Below are 9,356 nucleotides of genomic sequence, written 5' to 3' on the forward strand. Positions count from 1 at the left end.
TTTTTAAAAAAATAATTAGGTTATAAATTTTTATATTATTTTTATCTGACGTGGTTTTAAAAAAAAAAATTAAATTGCTGATGTGGCATTTTTAAAAATGTAAATAATTTTTTTAATATTATTTTAATGAACACGTCAGCATTACTGTTGGACCATTTGCCACGTAGGATAATTCTGTTAAATGAGTAACGGCAGGAACCAAAACGGAAAGCGTTTTTCAAAATAGGGACTAAAAGCGGTAAAAATAAAATTTAGGGACTAAAATGGGAATCGCCTGAAAATGTAGGGACTAAAATGTACTTTTCGCTAATAAATACTAGCCACCTGGTTCAAAGAGAGAAACAAGATATGGTTTCTAGGACCTAATTTTTATTTTATATATATATATATATATATATAAGCAAATATGTGTGTTTTTGTTAGATTTAAGTCATATTTTTTTACAAGAAGATTTAAGTTATACTTGGCATAACTTCTTTTAATATTTCATCATTTAATAATTTTGTATTCATTGAGGTTTTTAACTAATGATCTTCTCAACAAAAAAAAAAAAAATTTAACTAATGTATTATTGGATTATATTGACTATTTATGCCTTCCTTACTTACAAAATATCAAAATCAATGGAGATTAATGGCTATCTCATATATAAAATTTGAATGTCAATTTTTTTATTTTTGGTATTTTAAAATTGTACTTTAAATTTGAATTTATAAATCGGATAGTAAATAATATTTAATTGACATTTTATTTGTCATATGCATCAAGAACCAATTAATTAAACATGTAATCTTATGATGCAATTTCAAAATAATAATTTATAGTTAGTAAGTGATGTAATATGAATAAAAAGTTACACCGTGTGTGACTATACAAACTTCAAAATTAATATAAAAGTTAGTAATGAGTACTTTAATACTTTGCTTCTTTTAAATTAAATTAATTTTTCTAGGGAATCATGGATGGTAATAAAACACGAAAAAAGGAAAAGGAAAATGAAAAAAGAAGAAGGAGAAATTCAAAGATGATGTGGCATAACCCAAAATATATTAAAAATTGCACGTCATCTCTATATATTATTGTGGTGAACAAAATATACATAAAGTGGGACGGAAATCACACAAAAAATACACATCTGGAATTATAAAAAGATATATATATATATATATATATATTTATTTATTTATTTATTTGAGAGAGAAACTGGAATTATAAAAATGTTATAATTCATTTGTACAAAATGCACATTAATTGCTTATTAGATTTTTTTTGCAGCAAACAAAAAATAAATCTAATATAAAAATAATAATAATTATTATAAGAACATGAAACAGAAGAGAAATTCTTAGAACCACAAACCTAGCCGTTAGAAGGAAACCAAGTCCACGGCATTAATGCATGGCACACAGTTAGCTGCAGGTACGTGAAACAGTCGGAAGCCAGTAATGTGGGTACCGTTACAATTTCGAGCGCATGTTTGAATTGCGTTGGTTAGTAGCAATAAATAAGTCTACGTACTAACACAATTATTCACAGCAATTTTTTCCTGAACAAAAATAAATAGGGTTTTTAGTGTAGATTTACTGTCGCTAACTTTACGTCACGTACCAGCCATTGGAGTTTTGATGGAATTATCACTGTGGATATAACATATTCATCAAAGCGTCACCATCCAAACCAATCAATTCTTGTTATCAACAAAGACTCTTATCACTAAATCATACCTTACGGTGGTTAAAAACTTTAAATAACTAGTAGTAATTAATACAAATAAAAATAATTTTAATAATAAGTCCAAATAAAAGTGAGGATATATCAATTAAAAGTTGTCACTTCACTCATTCAATCAAAAAAATTTAAAAATTGAAATTTGTCACCTAAGCTCTTCTAAACAAAAAGATGAAGAAAAAAATAGAGACAAGTAACAACTTGTTATCTCAATAAATTGTGAAGAAAAATATTATCTCTAGCATTAATTAATAAATACAACGTTGCAGGCTTACCCAGAAAGAGAAGAAGATTCAGTGGATAATCCACCAAGTTGTCGTCCATTTAATTATATGATCTGAGCTTATCAATGCAAAATTATTCAGTCAAACGAAAAACATGAAACATATGTAGTAATGTTCATTAATTAGGCATGTGAAACATATGAAGCACGTTGGTGTAATTGTGGTGTGATCTAGTCTTTGATGGCAAGTGGAATTTGTTCATAAAAAAATTTAAAATTTTTTTTAAAAAAGTGAAATTCTTATTTATTTATTTATTTGTGGATAATTTGATAGGAGACACGAGACATGATGGCACTCGGATTCAGTCAATCGTAACATCAATGAATTTCAATAACTCAATTTTCCTTTTTTTATTTATTTTTTAATTTAATTTTTTTTTTTTTTTTTTTAAATTGGGCCATTTCAATCTCCATTGAATGATAATAACCATAACAAATATATAGCGTTGAATTTTGATAAACACAATAAGATAGATTCCAGATAGCTACCTTGAGGTTTTGGATAATGCTAAACACATTCAAAACAATTAAAAAGCAACCATTTTAATCCTTAAACATAAACACCATTACAAGCCATTTGTTCACTCCGCCTAAAACAAAAATCTGCACAGCTTTTTATTTTTATTTTTATTTTTATTTTTTTTTTCATTTCCAAGACTGCATGTTCAGAAAGGATACCCCACACTTATCTTTTCCGGCTAGCCTAAAATGCAGAAGTTATCTTGTATAAAAGTAGTAGTAGTAGTTTATTGGAATAAAATCATCAGAAAAACCATTAATGCAAAAAAAATCTATTAAGGTCAAGGATTCCTTAGTTGATCCTAATTTCTTTTTAGTGTTTATCCTTTAATTTCCATAAAGATCAAGTTCTTCACATATCAAAACTATAACTCAGAGGAAAAAAAATCCAAGATTACATACCAAAAGAGTCGAAATTATCAAGCAAAAGAGCAAAGTTGCTAAAAGTGCAACCTATAAAAGAAACCAAAACAAAAACTTAATCAACTATTTTTCAAGAAATTAATACTTCTTCCATCACAAGAATTTTAGTTATGTTTTGATATCAAGAACTAATTTGTACCTCTCTTTAGATTAAAACTTGAACAAAAGTCCTCTTTCTCTTTGCACAGGCCAAAAATTTTTTTGAGTGAAGTTATAAATTCTAACTCTGATGAAGACTGAAAAAAGCCATTAAACCAACCATGACTTGGGTTACTTTCTTTTCATTTATTTTAAGAGCAAAAATTGATGTAAACGCGTTGGACTAAAATGTGATGATTTTGGGCAGGCAAGAACAGATGCCGTTTTGGGCTGTGGGAACAGATGGTGTGGGGTACAATTTCTGAACATGCAGTCTTGAAAAAAAAAAAAAAAAAAAAAAAAAAAAAAAAAAAAAAAAAAAAAAAAAAAAGAAACTACTACTACTACTACTACTTATATTTTGTTTTATATGGAGTGTGATAGGCCTAGAATGTATTGACCCCTTTGGTAACTTAATCAAATTAATTAGCCAAGTGAATTAATTAGATTCAATTACATGCAATAAGCGTGGTAGCACAAATAAATCACCAATTAAGTTAAATGCAGCAGAAAATAAATTTGATACAAGTGATTTATTTACGAATGGAGAAAACCACCGAGGCAAAACTCCACCTGGTGAATTTAAGGTCACCACTCCCAAGAATCTACTATTATCAAAACAAATGATTATAAGTAAAAGAAATCTCAATACCTAATACCAACCTACAATTGAACCCTTACCCCAATATCCCATTAGACTTGTAATGTAGAGGCAATCTCTCCTTTCAATGCACAAATCTCAGTACATGACTAACCAATGATGCATGGATCCCAATACGTGACTAACACACCAACTTGAGGAAGATGTTGACTGTAAAGCTCTTCAGTTCATTTAACAATGAAGATCAGGAAGCTCCTTCATCACAAAACACTTAGCGCAAAGACGTAGTAGTTTCTAGAGAGAATTTGATGAACTAAGGCAAATTCTGTCTCTGGTCACAATTTGCATGCACAATGACTTTGTATCAAGTTGCATCACATTTGACGGTCCTTAAAATAATCTTTATATATGTCTAGAGTTGTGAGAAAAGAAACTCTACACAAATACACATGAATATGCGTGAAATCAGATCTGAAAATTTGAATTTCGTAATTCTCGATAGATACAACTTTTGTCAAGCTGCTGTCAAGCATTAGCATTAAACCTCGATAGATATGATCTATCGAGCTATCTGTCAAATTTTAATGAACAACACTTCTTCACTTGTTTCTTGGACAAATTTGTATGGTTTCAATATTAAATTTGAATTCTTGTTCCTTGAAGTACTAAACTCATTCCAGATCTACCTAATTACAAATAAAGTGTATTTTGTCAAAAGATTAGCCAATTTACATAACATATATTTCTAACAAATCTCACATATGTCCTAATAGAGTGAACAATCAGCTTGTGAAGGGTGTTTGTGTTTAAGGACTAAAATGGTTGTTTTTAATTGTCTTAAATGTGTTTAGCATTACCCCAAAGCTCAGGGTTGTTATCCAGAATTTACCCAAAACAATATTAATAAGCTATATGGAATTTTGATAATAAGCATCACATGTGACGTACATGCAATAATCAATGATGCAATGTCAAATGTCAAGTGTCAACTCAATTAAATGTTGCAAGACTTTATATTTTCAACATGTAATTATCCAAAATCTTAGGATTGTTATCTAGAATTTACCCCAAACAATGTTAATAAGCTTTATGGAATTTTGATAATAAGAATCATATGTGACGTACATGCAATAATCAGTGTCAAATGTCAAATGTCAAATCAAGAAAATGTTGCAAGACTTAATATTTTTAACATGTAATTAGTCATATTTAAATTAGAAAATATTATCGGGTATCGTAAGGTGCTCGTTAAAAATGATTTATTGTAGGGTTCATTTAAATAAAAATTAGGTAAAGTACGTATTTGGTCCTTAACTTTTAAGATATATGTCAATTTAGTCCCTAATATTTTAAATGTGTAAATTAGAAAATTTTACACCTCTATTTTCAACAAAAAGTCCGGGTCACCATTTCAACAAAAAGCTATCATAAGCCGAAAATGAGATAACTACCAATCAACCCAAATCAATTATTATTATCATTTTTTTTTTATAATCACCCAAATCAAATTTTGACACATGCAACCAGTCCAAAAAAATGGTTGGTGGGATCAAGGCTTGAAATCCATATATAGTGTCTCAATATTTGATATTTTTCAAAACTTTTATAAAAAGTAACTGGTAAAAGATTAGGTACTAAATTAAGATATGATGTAAATGATCAATTTACCTTTTTTTTTAAAAAAAAAATCATTTTATAAATGGATCATTTCAATCTCCATTGAATGATAATAACCATCACAAATATATTGCTATGAAAAGTTGAGTTGTGGTGAATTTTCATATAAAAAATACTAATAAGCTTTATGGAATTTTGATAATAAGTATTGTATGTAACTTACATGCAAAGATGTGATGTCAAGTGTGTCAACTCAAGGAAAAATGGTGCTAGACTTTTGAAATTTATGGTTGGACTTTGATTTTGATTGTTAAAAAATTTCCTGCCTCTGTCTCAACAAAAAGATAACATGAGCTAATAAGAGCATTCACATTGGGCATGGTAAATGGCATATGTAGGGAAATTTTAGCATAAAACAACCCCATTATCCGGTCTTCCAATTCTAAAAAGTTTTACAATAGTACTACATTGCAATTTTACTTATACAAGTCACTGTTCAATCATTGTAAACTTAAATTTCATTTTTTTTACTCACTCTCTTCTCCCTCTTCTCTATCGGTGCACTGTGCTTTTCATTTCATTTCTCCCTCTTCTCTATCTGTGCAATCTACTTGCCGCCGTGGGTCTGATCGGCGTAATGGGTTTGCTGATCAGCATGGTGGCATGGCGAGGTGGAGATCGGTGTGGAGGCGCCTCCCTCTATCTGTGCTTTTCATTTCTCCCTCTTCTCTATTTGCTTGTCACCGTTGTCGGTTTTTCTTTCTAGTTGCTGCTGTGGGTCTAATCGGCGTAGTGGGTTTGCTAATCGGCGTGGTGGCATGGCGAGGTGGAGATCAGCGTGGCGGCATGGCGAGGTGGAGATCAGCATGGTGGCGCGGTTGAGGTAGAGATTGGCGAGGTGGGTTTGGGTGGGTACTGATGGGGTTTTTTGTGTGGTTGTTGTGGCCTATGTCTGGGTTTGTGGAGAGGGTGTTTTTTGTGTGGTTGTTGTGGCCTGCGTATAGGTTTGGTTGTTGTTTGGTTTCTGGGTTTGGTGGTGGCATGGTGGCCGGTTTCTTGTGCTTGTGGTTGTGGCAGTGGTGTTTGGTTGGCTTTTTCGCGGTGGTTTTGTGGGTGGAGGTGGTGGTGGGTTTCTTGTGGTAGATGTGGTGGTGATGGGTTTTTTCATGGTGGTAGTGGTGGGTTTTTTGTGGCAAATGTGGTGGTAATGGTTTTTTTTGTGGTTATGGTGGTGGTGGGTTTATTGTGGCAGTGGTGGTGGTGATGGGTGGTTGAAAGAGAGAGCCTATGAGAAAAAGATAAAAAGTGTGATGGGAGGAGAGAGAGAGATTGGATTATTTTATTTTATTGGGTAGTATATATTATTTTAATGAGTTGAATAGGAAAATAAAAGTTGGGATGTTGGTGTGTTGTAAAATGGTATTGTATAATTGATAAAGTAGCTTCTTTTTTTTTAGAAACAGTATTGAAATGCATTCAATTAAGGAATACCAGCTAAATCAGCATGGTAAAAAGAAAGTACATTAGATGGAACATCTTCCATCCATATTACACAATTTTGGTGGTTAACTGCTAACTAAGCCAAGTTGTGTGCAACTGTGTTGCCCTTTCTCTTAGTGTGAGAGTAGGACAATTTAGAAAAGCCAACAGAGATCTTTAAAGAATCTTGTAACAGTAAGACAAAAGGAGTAAGACCGGAGTTCTTTGAAGCCAAAGCTGTCATCACCAGTGAAGAATCACCCTCCAAGAGCCTTATATGTAGCCAAAGCTTCAATCTCAATAGGCTGGAGCTATTGAGGAACCCGAGCAACCAAGGAGGTGATAACAAGACCTTCCCTGTCACGAATGATAGCTCCAAGGTCGGAGCATTTTTCTTCTGCGAATATAGCTCTGTCAAAGTTGATTTTAAGCATTCCCTGAGTAGGAGGTCTCCACCAGATTCGACTCTTTGGTCTACTGGAAGTTGGCGTAGCTTTTAGAGCTTTGAACTCCATGTACCTGTCGTAAGCCCATTGAGAGAGAAGGTTTAGAGGGCGATGGGGTTGTTGAGTTCTCACCTGATTTCTTTGGTGCCAAATGGACCAAACGTTGAATGCGAACAGGGTCGGATTCCTTTGGTGATAACAGACCCAGTCTAAGAGCTCACTGAAACTGGCGAAACATTGTTGGTTCTGAAAGCTCCATAAATTATTTGCTCCCCACACACCGTCCAGCTGTTTACAACTCCACACCTCGTGCAAAACATCTTCATTTCCTTCCTTACAGCTGTCACAGCTCTGTTCTGAGATAACAGTGCAACGTACTAAATTGCACTTGGATGGGAGTGAATTACGGTAAGCCAGCCAAATAAGATTTCTTACTTTATTCAGGCATTCAAGAGCTCAAATCTTCTTCCACAGTCCTTTTTCTTGGTCTTGATTCTCTGCCACCTAAAAACCAATTTCATCCTCCTTCAAAAAACAATAGCCCGTTTTACAACTATAACTCCCATCATGCTCCCACGGCCAAAACATGGTGTCTTCCGTTTCATTCCTAGCCAACAAAATATTTTTTATTTCTTCAACTTCTTGAGGAGCAAAAATCCCATCCACCATCGTTGCATTCCACGTTCTAGTTCCTTCATCAATTAAGCAATCAACTGTGGCTTCTTCCATTGTACCTACCATCAGGGAGAGTATCTTGGTTGGATATTTTCGGGGCAGCCAATGGTGCTGCCATATTTTGATCGATTTACCATTCCCCACCCTCCAACAAGCACCATCAAGGATAACATCACAACCATGCAAAATACTCTTCCAAGTGTAGGACCCCGTGCTTGATTTTTTGGCATCTAAAATAGAGTGATTCGGGAAGAACTTTGCCTTAAAGACTTTGTAGAAGAGGGTTTCCTTGTTATGCAAAAGCCTTCAAGCTTGTTTCGCCAAAAGGGCGTCATTAAAATGAGCCAAGTTGCGAAAACCCATGCCGCCCACTATTTTGGACTTTGTCAATTCACTCCATTGGATCTAGTGAATTTTCCTTCTATTGCCCCTTTGTCCCTACCAAAACTTCTTTATCATTACCTCAATGTCATCACAAAGCCCCAATGGTAATTTAAAACACCCTATAGCATAAGTCGGGATGGCTTGGATCACGGACTTGATTAGGACCTCTCTACCGGTTTGTGAAAGCAATTTACCCTCCCATCCTTGGAGCTTTCTCCAAACCCTTTCTTTTATGTAGTTGAAGCTAGCCCTTTTTCCCCTACCCACCAAGGATGGAAGACCCAAATATTTCTCGTAAGACTTGACTTCTTGAACTTGGAAGAGGTTCATTATGCTTGATTTTGCTTCATCCGTGGTAGACTTGCTAAAAAAGATTGTGATCTTTGTTGATTTTTTGCTCTGACCAAGATTTACATTCACCCAACAAATTCAAGACATTATTGCAATCCTTAGTGATTGGCCTGCAAAAAAGCAAGCTATCATCTGCAAAAAATAAGTGGGTTAGTTTAAGGTCTCGTTTGCACAGGGAAAAGCCCTTGATATCCCTGTTCCTTGCTGAGTGTTTAATGAGAGCGTGAAGGCCTTCCGTACATAAAAGGAATAGGAAAGGAGATAGGGAGTCTCCTTGTCTAATTCCCCTATTAGGGTGGATCATTCCCGTGGGCTCCCCATTCACCATAATAGAGTACGACACCGTTTTCACACAACTCATCATAAGAGCTACCCATCTAGCACAAAAACCCATTTTCTCCATGAGCCTCTCTAAATACACCCATTCTACCCAATTGTAGGCTTTACTCATGTCTAGTTTGATAGCCATAAAATCATGTTTTCCTGAATTATGTTGCTTCATGTGATGAAGGGTCTTAAAAGCAACCATAATATTGTCTGAAATAAGTCTATCCTTAGTAAAAGCATATTGATGTTTTGTGATTAGAGAAAGTAAAAATTTCTTCAACCTATTTGCTAAGACCTTAGAGTAAATCTTATAAAGGACATTGCAAAGACTAATAGGGTAGAAATTAGACACAAGTTCAAGATTATCTATTTTCAGGACAAGAGT

The sequence above is a fragment of the Quercus lobata genome, chromosome 9, assembly GCF_001633185.2.
Source record: "Quercus lobata isolate SW786 chromosome 9, ValleyOak3.0 Primary Assembly, whole genome shotgun sequence".
Classification (NCBI taxonomy): domain Eukaryota; kingdom Viridiplantae; phylum Streptophyta; class Magnoliopsida; order Fagales; family Fagaceae; genus Quercus; species Quercus lobata.